Raw genomic sequence first — 16397 nt, forward strand, 5'->3', positions numbered from 1 at the left:
AGAGATGGCTTACTCCGACATACATGAGGGTCATTCCATCACACGTCCACCCATGTTTAATGGGTCGGATTACACTTATTGGAAGACTCGTATGAGGATCTTCCATATTTCCATGGATTTCGAGCTTTGGACTATTGTTGATAACGGATTTCAAAAATCTTCTCTTCCGATGAGCGAATGGAATGAATCGGAGAAGAAGGTTTTTGCTTTAAACGCAAAGGCTATGAATGCCTTGTTTTGTGCACTAGGCAAAAATGAATTTAATCGTGTTTCAATTTGTGATTCGGCTTTTGATATTTGGAGAACTCTTGAGGTCACTCATGAAGGCACTAGCCGAGTGAAAGAGTCCAAAATCAACATCCTTGTGCACTCTTACGAACTTTTCCGAATGAAACCAAGTGAGTCCATCGGAGACATGTACACCCGGTTCACGGATGTCATCAATGGACTCAAAACTCTTGGTAAAGATTTTACTAACTTTGAAATAGTAACTAAAATCTTAAGATCCCTCCCGAAAAGTTGGGATCCAAAAGTTACGGCCATTCAAGAGGCCAAAGAACTTAAAACATTCCCTCTTGAAGAACTCATTGGGTCTCTAATAACCTACGAAATGACATGCCAAGCTCATGACGAGCTCGAGAACCCCCTTCCAAAGAACAGGAAGGATATGGCACTTACATCACAAGAAGACCACTTGAAAGGAACATCAAGTAATGAGGACAGTGACAATGACATTGCACTTTTGACTCAAAAATTTAAAAAATATTTAAGAAAGAATAAATTTAAAAATAATGCAAAAAATAAATTCGAACACAAGAAGGACCAAGTAATTTGCTATGAGTGCAAAAAACTGGGACACTACAAGAACGATTGTCCTCAAGCCAAAAAGAGCACATCAAAGAAGAAGGCGCTTAAGGCAACGTGGGATGATTCAAGCGCGTCCGAAGAAGAGGAGTCCAACACCGAGCAAGTTGCTCATTACGCCCTAATGGCCATCGGAGAAGAGGTAACAGATTTAACTGATGCAGATTTACCTTATCATGAATTATTAAATGCTTTCCATGAGTTATTTGATGAATGTAAGATAATTAGTAGAAAATACAAATTGCTAAAAAAGGAGCATGATAGTCTCACTTGTGATATCGATAAATTAAAAACTGAATATCATGATAGTTGAGCTCCATGTATAAAATGCCATGATCTAGAATCTCTCCAAAAGGAGAACTTGCTACTTAAGGACACCTTGAAGAAATTTGAGGTTGGTAGCAAATCTTTGAACATGATCCTTACAAATAAGGGTCACGTTCCTAAAAGAAGTGGAATCGGATTTATGAGAAGTCCTCACCAAAATCCAACCACCTTCATTAAAGGCCCCATCTTACATGTTCGGCACCAAAGCAATTGTAACTTTTGTTGCAAATATGGACATAAAACTTATAAATGTCCATTCAAGAAAATTAGTCCGAATAAACTAATTTGGGTTCCTAAAGGAACCATGATCAATTCTATACAATATGATGAACAAGTAAAATCAGTTTTTAAGGCACCCAAAAGAAAATGGGTACCTAAAAATAATCCCTTCTTGTAGAAACATACACCATCACAAGCTAGGAGCAAGAGATGGTATCTAGATAGTGGATGCTCAAGACATATGACTGGAGATCCATCTCATTTCTCTATGCTCTCTAGCAAAGAAGAAGGGTACGTCACCTTCGGAGACAACAACCAAGGCAAAATCATTGGCAAGGGAACCATAGGTAACAAATTAAAAATTTCTATTGATGATGTCTTACTAGTTGATAGATTGAAACATAATCTCTTGAGTGTTAGTCAATTATGCGATAAAGGTTATATCGTTAGATTTGAATCAAATGTGTGTATTATTGAAAAATCAAACCATAACATAACTATGATTGCATTAAAACAAAATAATGTCTACACCATCAACCTTGATGAACTAAGTAATGAAATGTGCTTCTCCGCTTTAAATGATTATGCTTGGCTTTGGCATAGGAGACTAGATCATGCAAGCATGAAACTAATATCTAAGATCTCATCTAGAGAATTAGTGCGAGGAATTCCTAATATAAAGTTTATTAAGAACAAAGTATGCAATGCATGTCAACTAGGTAAACAAATAAAAACTAGTTTTAAACCAAAAACTCAAATTAGCACTACTAGACCATTGCAATTGATTCATTTGGACTTATTTGGACCAATTGACACGACAAGTCTAGGAGGAAGCAAATATGCGTTTGTAATTATGGATGACTGTACTAGATACACTTGGACCTATTTCTTAGCTCACAAAAGTGATTGTTTCAAGTGTTTCTCTAAATTTTGTAAACTCACTCAAAACGAAAAAGGTTTCATGATTTCATCAATTCGGAGTGATCATGGTGGCGAATTTCAAAACTGTGACTTTCAAAATTTTTGTGAAGTTAATGGATACAATCACAATTTCTCCACTCCGAGGAATCCCCAACAAAATGGAATAGTTGAAAGAAAAAATAGAAACCTACAAGAAATGGCAAGAACGATGTTAAATGAACATAGTCTATCCAAGTATTTTTGGGCCGAAGCCGTAAATACGGCTTGCTACATCATGAATAGGGTCCTAATAAGACCATCCCTATCAAAAACTCCCTATGAATTATGGAATAACAAAAAACCAAATATTTCCTATTTCAAAGTTTTCGGTTGTAAATGCTTTATTTTGAATAAAAGGGATGCCTTAGGAAAATTTGATGCTAAATCCGATGAAGGTATCTTTCTTGGTTACTCTTCCGTTTCTAAGGCTTTTCGGGTTTTTAACAAAAGAACCTTAGTAATAGAAGAGTTTATTCATGTAGTTTTTAATGAAATTTCTAATTTAAAGAAAACTGACTTTGATGATGATCTTGGTTTTGATAATTTGAATTTAAATGAACCCCCTCCTCAAAATAGTAACTTGGATGCACCTTCTTCCGAAATTTCGTTACCCAAGGAATGGAAGTATATAGATGCTCATCCAAAGGAGCTAATTATAGGAGATACATCAAAAGGGGTTCAAACTCGTTCCTCTTTCAAGAATTTTTGTGCTAACGCCGCCTTCCTTTATCAAATCGAACCTAAATGTATTGACGAGGCCATAAAAGATGATTTTTGGGTTATTGCAATGCAAGAGGAATTAAATCAATTTGAGAGGAATAAGGTATGGAAGCTTGTTCCTAGTCCTAGTGACCATTTAGCCATTGGTACTAAATGGGTCTTTAGAAACAAGCAAGACGAAAATGGTATCGTGGTTAGAAACAAGGCTAGATTAGTGGCCAAAGGTTTCAACCAAGAAGAAGGTATCGATTACGAAGAAACCTTCGCTCCCGTGGCTCGATTAGAAGCCATAAGGATGCTCCTTGCCTATGCTAGTAGTAATAATTTTAAATTGTTTCAAATGGATGTCAAAAGTGCTTTCTTGAATGGTTTTATTTCCGAAGAAGTATATGTCGAACAACCTCCCGGATTTGAAAATTCTTTTCTTCCTAATCATGTATTCAAATTGACTAAGGCTCTCTATGGCTTGAAACAAGCTCCTAGAGCTTGGTATGAAAGGCTTAGTTCCTTTCTTATTTTAAATAATTTTACCAAAGGCAAGGTTGATACTACATTGTTTATTAAACATTTTGAAAATAATTTTCTTATTGTGCAAATTTATGTTGATGATATTATTTTTGGCTCCACGGATGAAACACAATGTGAATCATTTGCCAAATGTATGAGTCATGAATTTTAAATGAGTTTAATGGGTGAATTAACTTTCTTTTTAGGATTACAAATCAAACAACTTAGTGATGACATATTTCTTAACCAATCTAAATATACATTAGAATTGTTAAAACGATTTAACATGGATAATTCAAAAGCAATAAGCACCCCTATGAGTACTTCGACTAAGTTAGATATGGATGAAAATAGTGAAAATTTTGATCAAAAAACATATAGGGGAATGATAGGTAGTCTACTCTACCTCACCGCGACTAGACCGGATATTATGTTTAGTGTAGGACTTTGCGCTAGGTTTCAATCTAATCCTAAATTATCTCATCTTAAGAGTGTTAAAAGAATATTTAGGTATCTTAAAGGAACTCCAAATTTAGGATTATGGTATCCAAAATCTAAAAAATTTGATTTAATAGCTTATGCAGATACCGATTTTGGCGGATGCAGGATAGATAGAAAAAGTACATCCGGAACATGCCAATTTTTAGGACATGCACTTGTTTCTTGGACTTCCAAGAAACAAAATTCAGTTGCACTATCTACGACGAAAGTTGAATACATTGCTGCAAGTGCATGATGTGCACAAGTTGTTTGGATGAAAAATACATTAGAAGACTATGGAATTCACTTCAAAAATGTTCCCATAAAATGTGATAATACCAGTGCCATATGCCTCACCAAAAATCCAATTCAACACTCTAGAACTAAGCACATCGACGTTAGGCATCATTTCATACGCGATCATGTCCTTCACAATAGTATTGTTCTAGAATTCATTGACACAAAGCATCAATTAACAGATATATTTACAAAAGCTTTGAATGAAGACCAATTTGAATTCATTAGAAGGGAATTAGGTATGTTAAATTGTCCCTAAGAATAAACTTATTTGAATGGATTTTCCGTAAAGTTTTTCATCCTCTCTCCGAAACGTTAGATTACCTTATCCTATCTTGAGTCAAACACCGCTCCCATCTGATCAAGAATGATTTTATGACATTTTGTGAATCTCGAAATTGATTTTGATGGCTTGATTATGAGTTTCAAGTTGACGATTTGAATTTGAATGAGTTTGTATTCGATTTATGATCTTGACTTATTGGAGTTACTACTTGAAATTTTTTTTTAATCACAATCTCTTCTTTGTACACCTACAATTTTTGTTCTTTATAGAAAGAAGAGATTTAATAAAATGGATGAATGCTGAATTTTCCTTTAAGATGAACTCTGCGTAGATATTTTAGCTCACTTAAATTTGAATGATGAATTTTTGTATGATCAATGCTGAATTCCTGATGTTATTATGTGCTTCAAGTCTCATTCCCTTTTTGTTGATGACAAAGGGGGAGAAGTGATGACTAAGTGATGACTTATACCATTTCAATAGCATTACTTAATAAAAATGTCTTATGTGCATTGATAACATGACTAATATGAATTACAAAAGCTTGTGTGATATGAATGTCTTATATGTCTTGCAAAATATTTGAGAATATCGCAAGACTGATTGATCATATTGAAAGCATGCCTTACATTTATATCATGAAATTCATGTTGAAAATCTTTATCTCTTATCGTAGTAAAAATTGTCTCTTATCATACGACTTGAAAATGATTTTCATCGAAGTTTCGTATTTACTATTGCTTAATGAGAATAATGAAAAGTTCTACGATTAGAACTTATGGGTTTATGCTTGAATTCAATGGATGGAATTCAAGTGTTTTCATCTTCTCATAATATGGCATATAGATAGGGGGAGTTATGTTTAACTCCGTCATCAATTGATTGTCATCATCAAAAAGGGGGAGATTGTTGAATCTCGGATTTTGATAATAAAATCAATTGATGGGTTAATTGATCTAATCCATATTATTGAGTTAAGTGTGCAGGATTAACTACGATAACTAGAAAACACAAAGCAAGAATACCATAGTCAAGTTCGATGGACGTTTAAGAGTTCGAAGAATCATCGAAGATGCTGCCGGAACCAACCTAGAAGAAATCGGGAACCTGTCGGAATTTTCGAAAGTTCGCCGAAGAGATCGTCGGAGGTTCACGGAGATCACCGAGAAGGCTCGGCTACTCGTTAAAGTCATCACAAGATCGGGAGCTTGCTGGGAGTCCGTCGGAAGAAGTCCGTCGCTAGCTTCGGAAACCGAAGAGAATTCAAATTTTGGAGCCCAAATTTGAATCCTCTTGAGGCCTATAAATACCCCTCAAATCTCAACTGAGATTACAACTTTTTGAGAAGCAATTGATTGAGAGAAAGGTCTTAGAAAAGTCTTAGATAGTCTTGTTTTCAATTTGCTAGTATTCACCTCCTTCTTTCTTGCTGAAAATCTGTAAGAGAGTGAATCGCTTGTAAAAAGTTGTAAGAGGGGTATTTACCCTTCCCCTTCAAAAGATTCGCTAGTGGAAGATAGGAGCCTCATCGAAGAGGGGCCTCGCAAGTGGATGTAGGTTATTTGACCGAACCACTTTAAAATCGGTGTAATCTCTGGTTTGCATTTCATTACTACTATTTTCATTACTACAAAACTTCTTACTTGCTTTCTTTCCTCATTACCTTTGCTGCACAACTTTGCGAATACGCCTTCAAGTTAAGCACTTCCGAGTTCGATTTTTTTTATCATACGAAAGATTTGTCAAAACCGAAGTTTTAATCCGCTGCACTAATTCACCCCCCCTCTTAGTGCCACTCCGATCCTAACAAAGATGTCATCGATGATTTGAAGACATGGCATGTTTAGCCAAGTCCCTTGTGTTGAATCTCGGATTTTGATGATGAAGTCAATTGTCATTTGTTTGTCTAATTTGTGTGTTGAGATAAGTGTGCAGGATTAACTACGATGAAAGTAAGACATGCAGCAGGAGTTGCGCCGGAGTCATGACAATGATCACGTTGGGAGTTCGAGAGCTCGACGGAAGTTCGGACAGTCGTTGGAGGTTCTACGGGAACAAATCTGAGAAGTCCAGAAGCTTGCCAAAGGAGCTCGTCGGAACTTGCCAAGTGGATCGTCGCAAGTCCAGGAGTTTGCTGGAAGTCCGCAGGAGGATCACCGAGGGTTCATCGGATGATTGACGGAAGTTCGCCGGAAACTCGCCGGAAGAAGCGATTGACGCACCGGAGCAAGCTGCAGAATATGTCTTAGGAAATAATCGTAGTTAGCACATTGATTAAGTTAGAAATGGGAGGTGATCCCATTAGCTTAATCTTGGGGCAATTGGGCCCCTGAAAGAATCAAATTGGGCCGAATGGATTAACCCATTCGGACCCTGATTGCTGTGGGAGGTGCAACCGCCCAAGCCAGGAGGTAGCACCGCCCAGGCTATGTCTCCCAGCGAGACTGGGCGGTGCAACCGCCCCAGCCAAGAGGTGGCACCGCCCTGGGCTCAGTCTCTGAGCGAGATTGGGCGGTGCAACCTCTTCTGTCAAGAGGTAGCACCGCTAGAGCTCAAGTTTCGAGCTCTGCAAGGCGGTGCAACCTCCCCAGTCAGGCGGTGCAATCGCCTAAGCTCGGTCTTCGAGATCTGGCAGAGAGGTGCAACCGCCCCTGACAGAGGTGGCACCGCCCAAAGGCTCAGTCTTCGAGCTCTGTCAGGCGGTGCAACCGCCCCAGTCAGGAGGTGCAACCGCCTAATCCCGGAATTCCGGGAATTGACAGATTTGAGCTCCAAATTTGAACTGGGTTGGGGCCTACAAATACCCCACCCATTCAGCACTGAAAGCATAGAACACACACTCGAAATCTTGCTGTCTTTCTGTGGTTCTTAGAGCTCAAAACTGCTAGTTCTCCTCTTTCTGTTCTTCAAAGTTTGAGTTGTAAATAGAGGAGAGAAAACTTCTGTAAGGGTTGTCTCCTAAGCCCGTCAAAAGGAGTGAATATGTAAGAAGGTGGTTGGCCTTCGCCTATTGAAGGAAGGCCTCTAGTTGACGTCGGTGACCTCATCGGTGGAGGAAGCCAAAAGTGGAATAGGTCAAGATTGACCGAACCACTCTAAATCTCGGTTTGCATTTCCTTTAAGCATTTTACCTTCACTGCAAACTTCTCAATAGTTACTGCCCTCTACGATTTTATAAACAAGTTTCAACGTTTAGACGTAAATATGCGTTTAGACGTAAATATGCATTTAGACGTAAATCTCCGTTTAGACGTAAATATGCTTTTTCGTATGATCATCATATTGCATATTGCATTTACGTTTGGAGCTTTGCCAATAATGCACACTGCCATTATACTCTTGCTTAAACTGCGTCTTATCTAATCAAGTGATTTACGAATCAGCATTTAGACGTAAATCAGTTTCTTCGTACGAACTTCGGATTTCAGTTTGCGCCGATATTCTGGTTTTCATCATAGCTGCAAACTGCCTGCTTAGTTTGACATTAACATTGATTAGTATCAACTTTCATACAGAAGTTGTTTTTATCGGTCGAACGCAACTTTCGATTTTAATCGCAGAAAGTTTTTCGCTACACTAATTCACCCCCCCCTCTTGGTGCTCTCGATCCTAACAATTGGTATCAGAGCCCGGTTAACTCTCAAACGGATTAAAACCAAAGAGAGATGGCTTACGCCGGAAACCAAGAGGGCCATTCTATTGCATGTCCACCCATGTTTAATGGGACGAACTACACCTATTGGAAGACCCGAATGAGGATCTTTCTTATCTCTATGGATGTTGAACTTTGGAATCTTGTCGAAAATGGTTTTTCGAAGTCTTCTCTTCCAATGATCGATTGGAATGATTTGGAGAAGAAGGCTTTCGCTCTCAATGCAAAGGCTATGAATGCCTTATTTTGCGCACTTGATAAAAACGAGTTTAATCGTGTTTCTATTTGTGAAACTGCACTCGATATTTGGCACACACTCGAAGTGACTCATGAAGGCACAAGTAGAGTGAAAGAGTCAAAAATCAATCTTTTCTTACACTCTTTCGAACTTTTCCGAATGTAACCGAGTGAGACTATTGGCGACATGTTTACCCGTTTCACGGATGTCGTCAACGGTCTAAAAGGACTCGGAAAAAGTTTTTCGGATTTTGAGCTCGTAAATAAGATTCTAAGATCCCTTCCTAAGAGTTGGGATCATAAAGTCACTGCTATTCAAGAGGCAAAAGATCTAAACAACTTCCCTCTTGAAGAACTAATTGGGTCATTAATGACCTATGAGATGACTTGCAAAGCTCATGAAGAGCAATAAGACATCCTTCCAAAGAACAAGAAGGATATGACACTTAGAACTTTGGAAGACCACTTAAAAGAAAACTCAAGTGATGAGGACTGTGATGATGACTTGGCACTTCTAACAAGAAAATCTAAAAAATTCATTAAAAGAAACAAGTTTAAGAATGACACTAAAAATAAACTTGAACCCAAGAAGGACTAAGTTATTTGCTATGAGTGCAAAAAGCCGGGACACTACAAGAGTGATTGTCCCCAAGCCAAAAAGAGAACAACAAAGAAGAAGGCGCTCAAAGCAACATGGGATGATTCGAGCGCATCCGAAGAAGAGGAGTCCAACACCGAGCAAGTTGCTCATTATGCCTTAATGGCCATCGGAGAAGCGGTAACGAATTTATTAGATGCTAATTTATCTTTCGATGAATTATTAAATGCCTTCCATGACTTATTTGATGAATGCAAGATTATCAATAGAAAATACAAATTGCTAAAAAAGGAGCATGATAGTCTTACTTGTGATTTTGATAAGTTAAAAACTGAATATCATGATAGTTTAAATTCATGTATCAAATGCCATGATCTAGAAACTCTCCAAAAAGAAAACCTGCTACTTAAGGACACCTTGAAGAAATTCGAGGTTGGTAGCAAGTCATTGAACATGATCCTTGCAAACAAGGGTCACGTTCCAAAAAGGAGTGGAATTGGATTTGTGAGAAGTCCTCACCTAAATCCAACCACCTTCAGAAAAGGCCTCATCTTACATGTTCAACACCAAACCAAATGCAACTTTTGTTGCAAATTTGGACACAAGACGCATTATTGTCCATTCAAGAAAATAAGTCCAAACAAACTGACTTGGGTTCCTAAAGGAACCATGATAAACTCTATGCAACATGATAAACAATGTAGATCTATCTTTGAGGCACCCAAAAGCAAATGGGTATCTAAAAATCATCCTTTCTTGTAGAAACCCACACCATCGCAAGCTAGGAGCAAGAGATGGTACCTTGATAGTGGATGCTCAAGGCATATAACCGGAGATCTATCTCAATTCTCTAAGCTCACTAGCATAAACGAAGGCTATGTCACCTTCGGAGACAACAACAAGGGTAAAATCATAAATGCAACCTAGATACAATCCTGTTTAACTTTTCAGAATTAGAAACGTATGATTCCCAAATTCACATATCCCTGGATTTTCGAACCCATCAATTTCATCCGTTCATAACCTTCGAATTTAACTCTGTATCATGAAATGACTAACTCTGTCATGAACTTGCAAGACTTATCAACTTGAAGAAACTATCACAAACATGTGTACGACATTAAGAATATGCACGTTAAAAATCTACCTTGATCGTGCAAAAGTCCTTGTCTTAAAATGAAAATTGTTACGTAATTACGTAAGTAAAGTTGATTGCTGTGAATGAAAATTCTCCTCAAGACAGAAAAATTCTCAGATCAGAACAAGTGCTCACCAGGCGGTGGCACCGCCCCAGCTGGAGGTAGCACCTCCAGCTGTCACGTGTTGCAAGCGGTTGCACCGCTCCAGCCAGAGGTGCAACCGCCCGCAACTCTGCCCCTTTATAACTCAAGCTAGGGCCGGCAGTGAAACCGACCCCAACTCATTTCCTTCCCTCCTCTACTCTCCCAAGCCTCCTCTATCCCCATTTCCCCCATCTTAGCATCCCAAATACCCTTCATTTCGAAGCAAAGCATCAACATTCCTTCCCTCTCTTGAAGATCCCTCTCTTGAAGATCTCATTAAGGTACTCTCTAAGAAGCCCTTAAACTCTGTTTCTTGATTCATTTACTTTTGCTCATCACTATTATTCTAAACAGCAGTAGTTATGGGATCTAGAAGATCCTCAAGGGACAAAGGAAAGAGGAGATTAGTAGAAGACTTTGATTCCACCCTTTTCAATTCAAAATACCATGCTGAAAAATTTTCCTCTTTTGAACTTAGGAGTGTCAACAAGGGAAATACGTAGAGTTAAGTGAGCTAAGAGACTTAGAGACAATCCAGTGGTTTGCAAACTTAGATCTACTCCCTATCTTACAAATTAATGAACCCATCTATCCAAGACTAGTAAGATTGTTTTACAACAACATACTAGTAGATGAAGAAGAAAGGATGTCCACCTATCTCTTAGGACAACACATTTCAATTACAGATAGATTCATTTGCGACATGATAGGCATTCCCATGAAAAGAAGAGGACTTTACTTTAGAGGATCATGGGATGATGAAAATGTTGGAACAACATACGTTGAAGCCCTACAAATAATTTTTGCCAATCCGAACTTAGCATTTGTTCCTAAAAGTTGTGAACATTTATTGCCTCTAAACACTAAGGTACTTCATCACATCCTAACTAGCATCATTCTTTCTAAACAATATCATCATGATGAAGTAAGCCAATTAGAATTAGGAACTATGTATATGATCATGAAAGGACATGACATCTGTCTTGGTTATCTTATCCATCAAAACATGTTAGAACTATCTAAGAAAGACATGATGCTCCCATATGGTGGTATAATAACTAAAATAATGAAAGCCTACGATATTCTAATACCAACGGAAGAAGAAGTAATAAAAGTAGATAGATTCAGCATAATTAATAAAAATCTACTTCACCGACTAAGATGTTTTTATAGAAACGATAACTAGGTTAGAATGCAAAGAAGAACTGATCCCCCTCAACCTGAACCAGAACCGGAAACACTAGTCTTTAGGGGTACCCAATCTCCTCCGATCTGTCCCTTTGAGGAAACACATCCATTTGAGCAAACTCACACATCATCTGTCGAAGATATTGGGATTCGGATGGACCGATTCGAACAAAGACAAGAACGGTTTGAACATCGACAAGATCAAATCCTAATTGAGCTGCAGCAAATTCATCGACAATTTGACTCTTTATTTAGGCACTTTAACTTTCCACCTCATGAATGAGCTTGTATGAACACAATCATCCGTTGTTGTTATAAACTCCTCATGATGGACTTTGTCTTTAATATGACATGTTGTAAACTCCGTATGTTACTCTTTATTTACCTTGATCTGTGAGCATATGCAAAGTTACAAACATCTCTTGTTGTTTATCTCGGATTTTACATTGAAACTAAATGTTTTGAAAACCTTGTGCCTTGATAAATATAAAGTGACATACCAATGTAGTTGATAAGTCAGTAATATGACATTGATACGAAACATCAACTAGCTGATATTTTTACAAAACCTCTAAGTGAAGAACAATTTGATTTTATAAGAAGAGAATTAGGAATGTTGATGTATCCGAATACTTAAACTAGCTAAAATTATTTTTCGGACTTTATTGAATGATCAAATCACTTGATTAGTATTACATGCTTTGGTATCACTTGATCAAATAACATGTTAGAAATTATATTTTGGAAAAGTTCATTTCATTTTCGGATTTGCTTAACTATTTGAATGTTAAAAATCGGATTTTCCTGTACACTCTTATGTAAATTTTTTTTGGAAAAATGAGTTTCCTCCTTCATGCACAAAGAATTATAACATACAAGGAGAAGAGGTATTCAAAGCATTATACGTGTCATGCCTTCCTTTATGTGCTTTATAACCTGCTTATCCTTTATGTGCTTTATAACCTGCTTATATTGTTCTCCTGGAATCACATCTACCATGCTTTTTGTTGATGACAAAGGGGGAGAAATATATGAATTGATATGTTTGCTATCACTGATGTTGATATGGTTGCTATCACTAATGCTGATATGTTTGCTATCACTGATGTTGATATGATTGCTATCATTGCTATGATTAGGCCATACTTGCATCACCAAGAAATATATGATTGCTATCATTGCTATATGCACTGTATCAAGATATCAAACAAAAATTTGCATTTTACGAGCTGATATCTTACCATGTGATGCAATGCTACACTTGCTAAAATATTCGAAATGTGTACATCATGTAATGATATCAAAATCTTGCTTCACAACTTTACATGTCGATATCTTACAATATGATGAATTGCTACAATAACCATTATTCAAACTTGTTATATTTGAAAATGAATGTCAAGCCTTGACATCATCTTCAAAGAGATACATCATGATAGGAATCATAATGGGAATATGTCTCTTGAATTTATAAAGTTTTTAAATTCAAGAAGTATGGCATATAGACAGGGGGAGTTAAGGTTAACTCCATTATCAATTGATTGTCATCATCAAAAAGGGGGAGATTGTTGAATCTCGGATTTTGATGATGAAGTCAATTGTCATTTGTTTGTCTAATCTGTGTGTTGAGATAAGTGTGCAGGATTAACTACGATTAAAGTAAGACATACAGCAGGAGTTGCATCGGAGTCATGACAATGATCACGTTGGGAGTTCGAGAGCTCAACGGAAGTTCGGACAGTCGTCGGAGGTTCTGCGGGAACAAATTCGAGAAGTCCAGAAGCTTGCCAAAGGAGCTCGTCTGAACTTGCCAAGTGGATCGTTGCAAGTCCAGGAGTTTGCCGGAAGTCCGCAGGAGGATCACCGAGGGTTCGTCGGATGATCGATGGAAGTTCATCGGAAACTCGCCGGAATAAGCGATTGACGCACCAGAGCAAGCTGCAGAATATGTCTTAGGAAATAATCGTAGTTAGCACATTGATTAAGTTAGAAATGGGAGGTGATCCCATTAGCTTAATCTTGGGGCAATTGGGCCCCTGAAAGAATCAAATTGGGCCGAATGGATTAACCCATTCGGACCCTGATTGCTGTGGGAGGTGCAACCGCCCAAGCCAGGAGGTAGCACCACCCAGGTTATGTCTCCCAGCGAGACTAGGCGGTGCAACCGCCCCAGCCAAGAGGTGGCACCGCCCCGGGCTCAGTCTCCGAGCGAGACTGGGCGGTGCAACCTCTTCTATCAAGAGGTAGCACCGCCAGAGCTCAAGTTTCGAGCTCTGCCAGGCGGTGCAACCTCCCCAGTCAGGCGGTGCAACCACCTGAGCTCGGTCTTCGAGCTCTGGCAGAGAGGTGCAACCGCCACTGATAGAGGTGGCACCGCCCAAAGGCTTGTTGAATCACGGATTTTGATGATGAAATCAATTGATGGGTTAATTGATCTAATCCATATTATTGAGTTAAGTGTGCAGGATTAACTATGATAACCAGAAAACACAAAGCAAGAATACCAGAGTCAAGATCGATGGACGTTTAAGAGTCCGAAGAATCGTCGGAGATGCTGCCGGAACCAACCGAGAAGAAATCGGGAACCTATCGAAATTTTCGAAAGTTCGCCGAAGAGATCGTCAGAGGTTCACGGAGATCACCAAGAAGGCTCGGCTACTCGTTAAAGTCATCACAAGATCGGGAGCTTGATGGGAGTCCGTCGGAAGAAGCTCGTCGGAAAGCTCGCCGAAATAAGACTCGACGTTCGCGGTTGAAAGCTTGCTTAGGATGTGTTTTTGTTATGTAGTTCACTTGTAATTAGGATTAGGATTAAGAGATAATCCTATATCCTGGTTAGGGGCCAACTGGGCCCAAAGTCAGATATGGTTTGGGCTTAAATTAAGCCAAACCAGTGAAATTGGAGTGCCAGGCGGTGGCACCGCCCAGCACCCGAGAGCTGGGCGATGACACCTCCTTGGCTGGGCGGTTGCACCGTCCAGCACCCGAGCGCTGGGCGGTGGCACCGCCTGGCTGGGCGGTGGCACCTCCAGCACCGGGAACCCTAAGAGAATTCAAATTTTGGAGCCCAAATTTGAATCCTCTTGAGGCCTATAAATACCCCTCAAATCTCAGCTGAGACAACAACTTTTGAGAAGCATTTTGATTGAGAGAAAAGTCTTAGAAAGTCTTAGCAAGTCTTGTTTTCAATTTGCTAGAGAGTTCTCCTCCTTCTTTCTTATTGAAAATTTGTAAGAGGTTGAACTGCTTGTAAAAGGTTGTAAGAGGGGTGTTTACCCTTCCATTTCAAGATATTTGCTAGTGGAAGGTGGGAGCCTCATCGAAGAGGGGCATCGCAAGTGGAGTCGGTCATTTGACCGAACCACTCTAAAAATCGGCGTAATCTCTGGTTTGCATTTTATTATTGTCATTTACATTACTGCAAATCTTCTTACTGCTTTAGTTCCTTATTACCCTTGCTGCGCAACTTTAAGAATACGCTTTCAAGTTAAACTTTTCAAGTTCCGTTCTTATCGTACGAAAGATTTTGTTAAAATCGAAGTTTTAATCCGCTACACTAATTCACCCCCCCCTCTTAGTGCCGCTCCGATCCTAACAAGGCTTAGTCTTCGAGCTCTGCCAGGCGGTGCAACCGCCCTAGTCAGGAGGTGCAACCGCCTGATCCCGAAATTCCGGGAATTGACAGATTTGAGCTCCAAATTTGAACTGGGTTGGGGCCTATAAATACCCCACCCATTCAGCACTGAAAGCACAGAACACACACTCGAAATCTTGCTATCTTTCTGTGGTTCTTAGAGCTCAAAACTGCTAGTTCTCCTCTTTCTGTTCTTCAAAGTTTGAGTTGTAAAGAGAGGAGAGAAAACTTCTGTAAGGGTTGTCTCCTAAGCACGTCAAAAGGAGTGAATCTGTAAGAAGGTGGTTGGCCTTCGCCTATTAAAGGAAGGCCTCTAGTTGACGTCGGTGACCTCATCGGTGGAGGAAGCCAAAAGTGGAGTAGGTCAAGATTGACCGAACCACTCTAAATCTCGGTTTGCATTTCCTTTAAGCATTTTACCTTCACTGCAAACTTCTCAATAGTTACTGCCCTCTGCGATTTTACAAACAAGTTTCAACGTTTAGACATAAATCTGCGTTTAGACGTAAATCTACATTTAGACGTAAATCTACGTTTAGACGTAAATATGCTTTTTCGTATGATCATCATATTGCAGATTGCATTTACGTTTGGAGCTTTACCAATACTGCACACTGCCTTTATACTCCTGCTTAAACTGCGTCTTATCTAATCAAGTGATTTACGAATCAGCATTTAGACGTAAATCAGTTTCTTCGTATGAACTTCGGATTTCAGTTTGCGCCGATATTCTGATTTTCATTATAGCTGCAAACTACCTGCTTAGTTTGACATTAACATTGATTAGTATCAACTTTCATACAGAAGTTATTTTTATCGGTCGAACGCAGCTTTCGATTTTAATCGCAGAAAGTTTTCCGCTGTACTAATTCACCCCCCCCCCCCCCCCTCTTAGTGCTCTCGATCCTAACACCTTGAGGGTATATCATCAAATAAAACTTATCTTGTAACGATGGTGATGAGTTAACCAAACACCATGGTTGATCGAGTCCCTCGAGGCCATGGTGGTTCGGGAGTTGAACAGGATGAAAATCACAAAGAGTTATGATTGGCAAGAGTTGCCTACCTTTACGAGCTTAGCGTGATTGGTCGAATCTCTTGAGGTTACATTAAGATGCCGATTGGATCCCGATCCCTACTAAAGA

This window comes from Musa acuminata, chromosome BXJ2-3 (genome assembly GCF_036884655.1).
Source record: "Musa acuminata AAA Group cultivar baxijiao chromosome BXJ2-3, Cavendish_Baxijiao_AAA, whole genome shotgun sequence".
NCBI classification, from domain to species: Eukaryota; Viridiplantae; Streptophyta; class Magnoliopsida; order Zingiberales; family Musaceae; genus Musa; species Musa acuminata.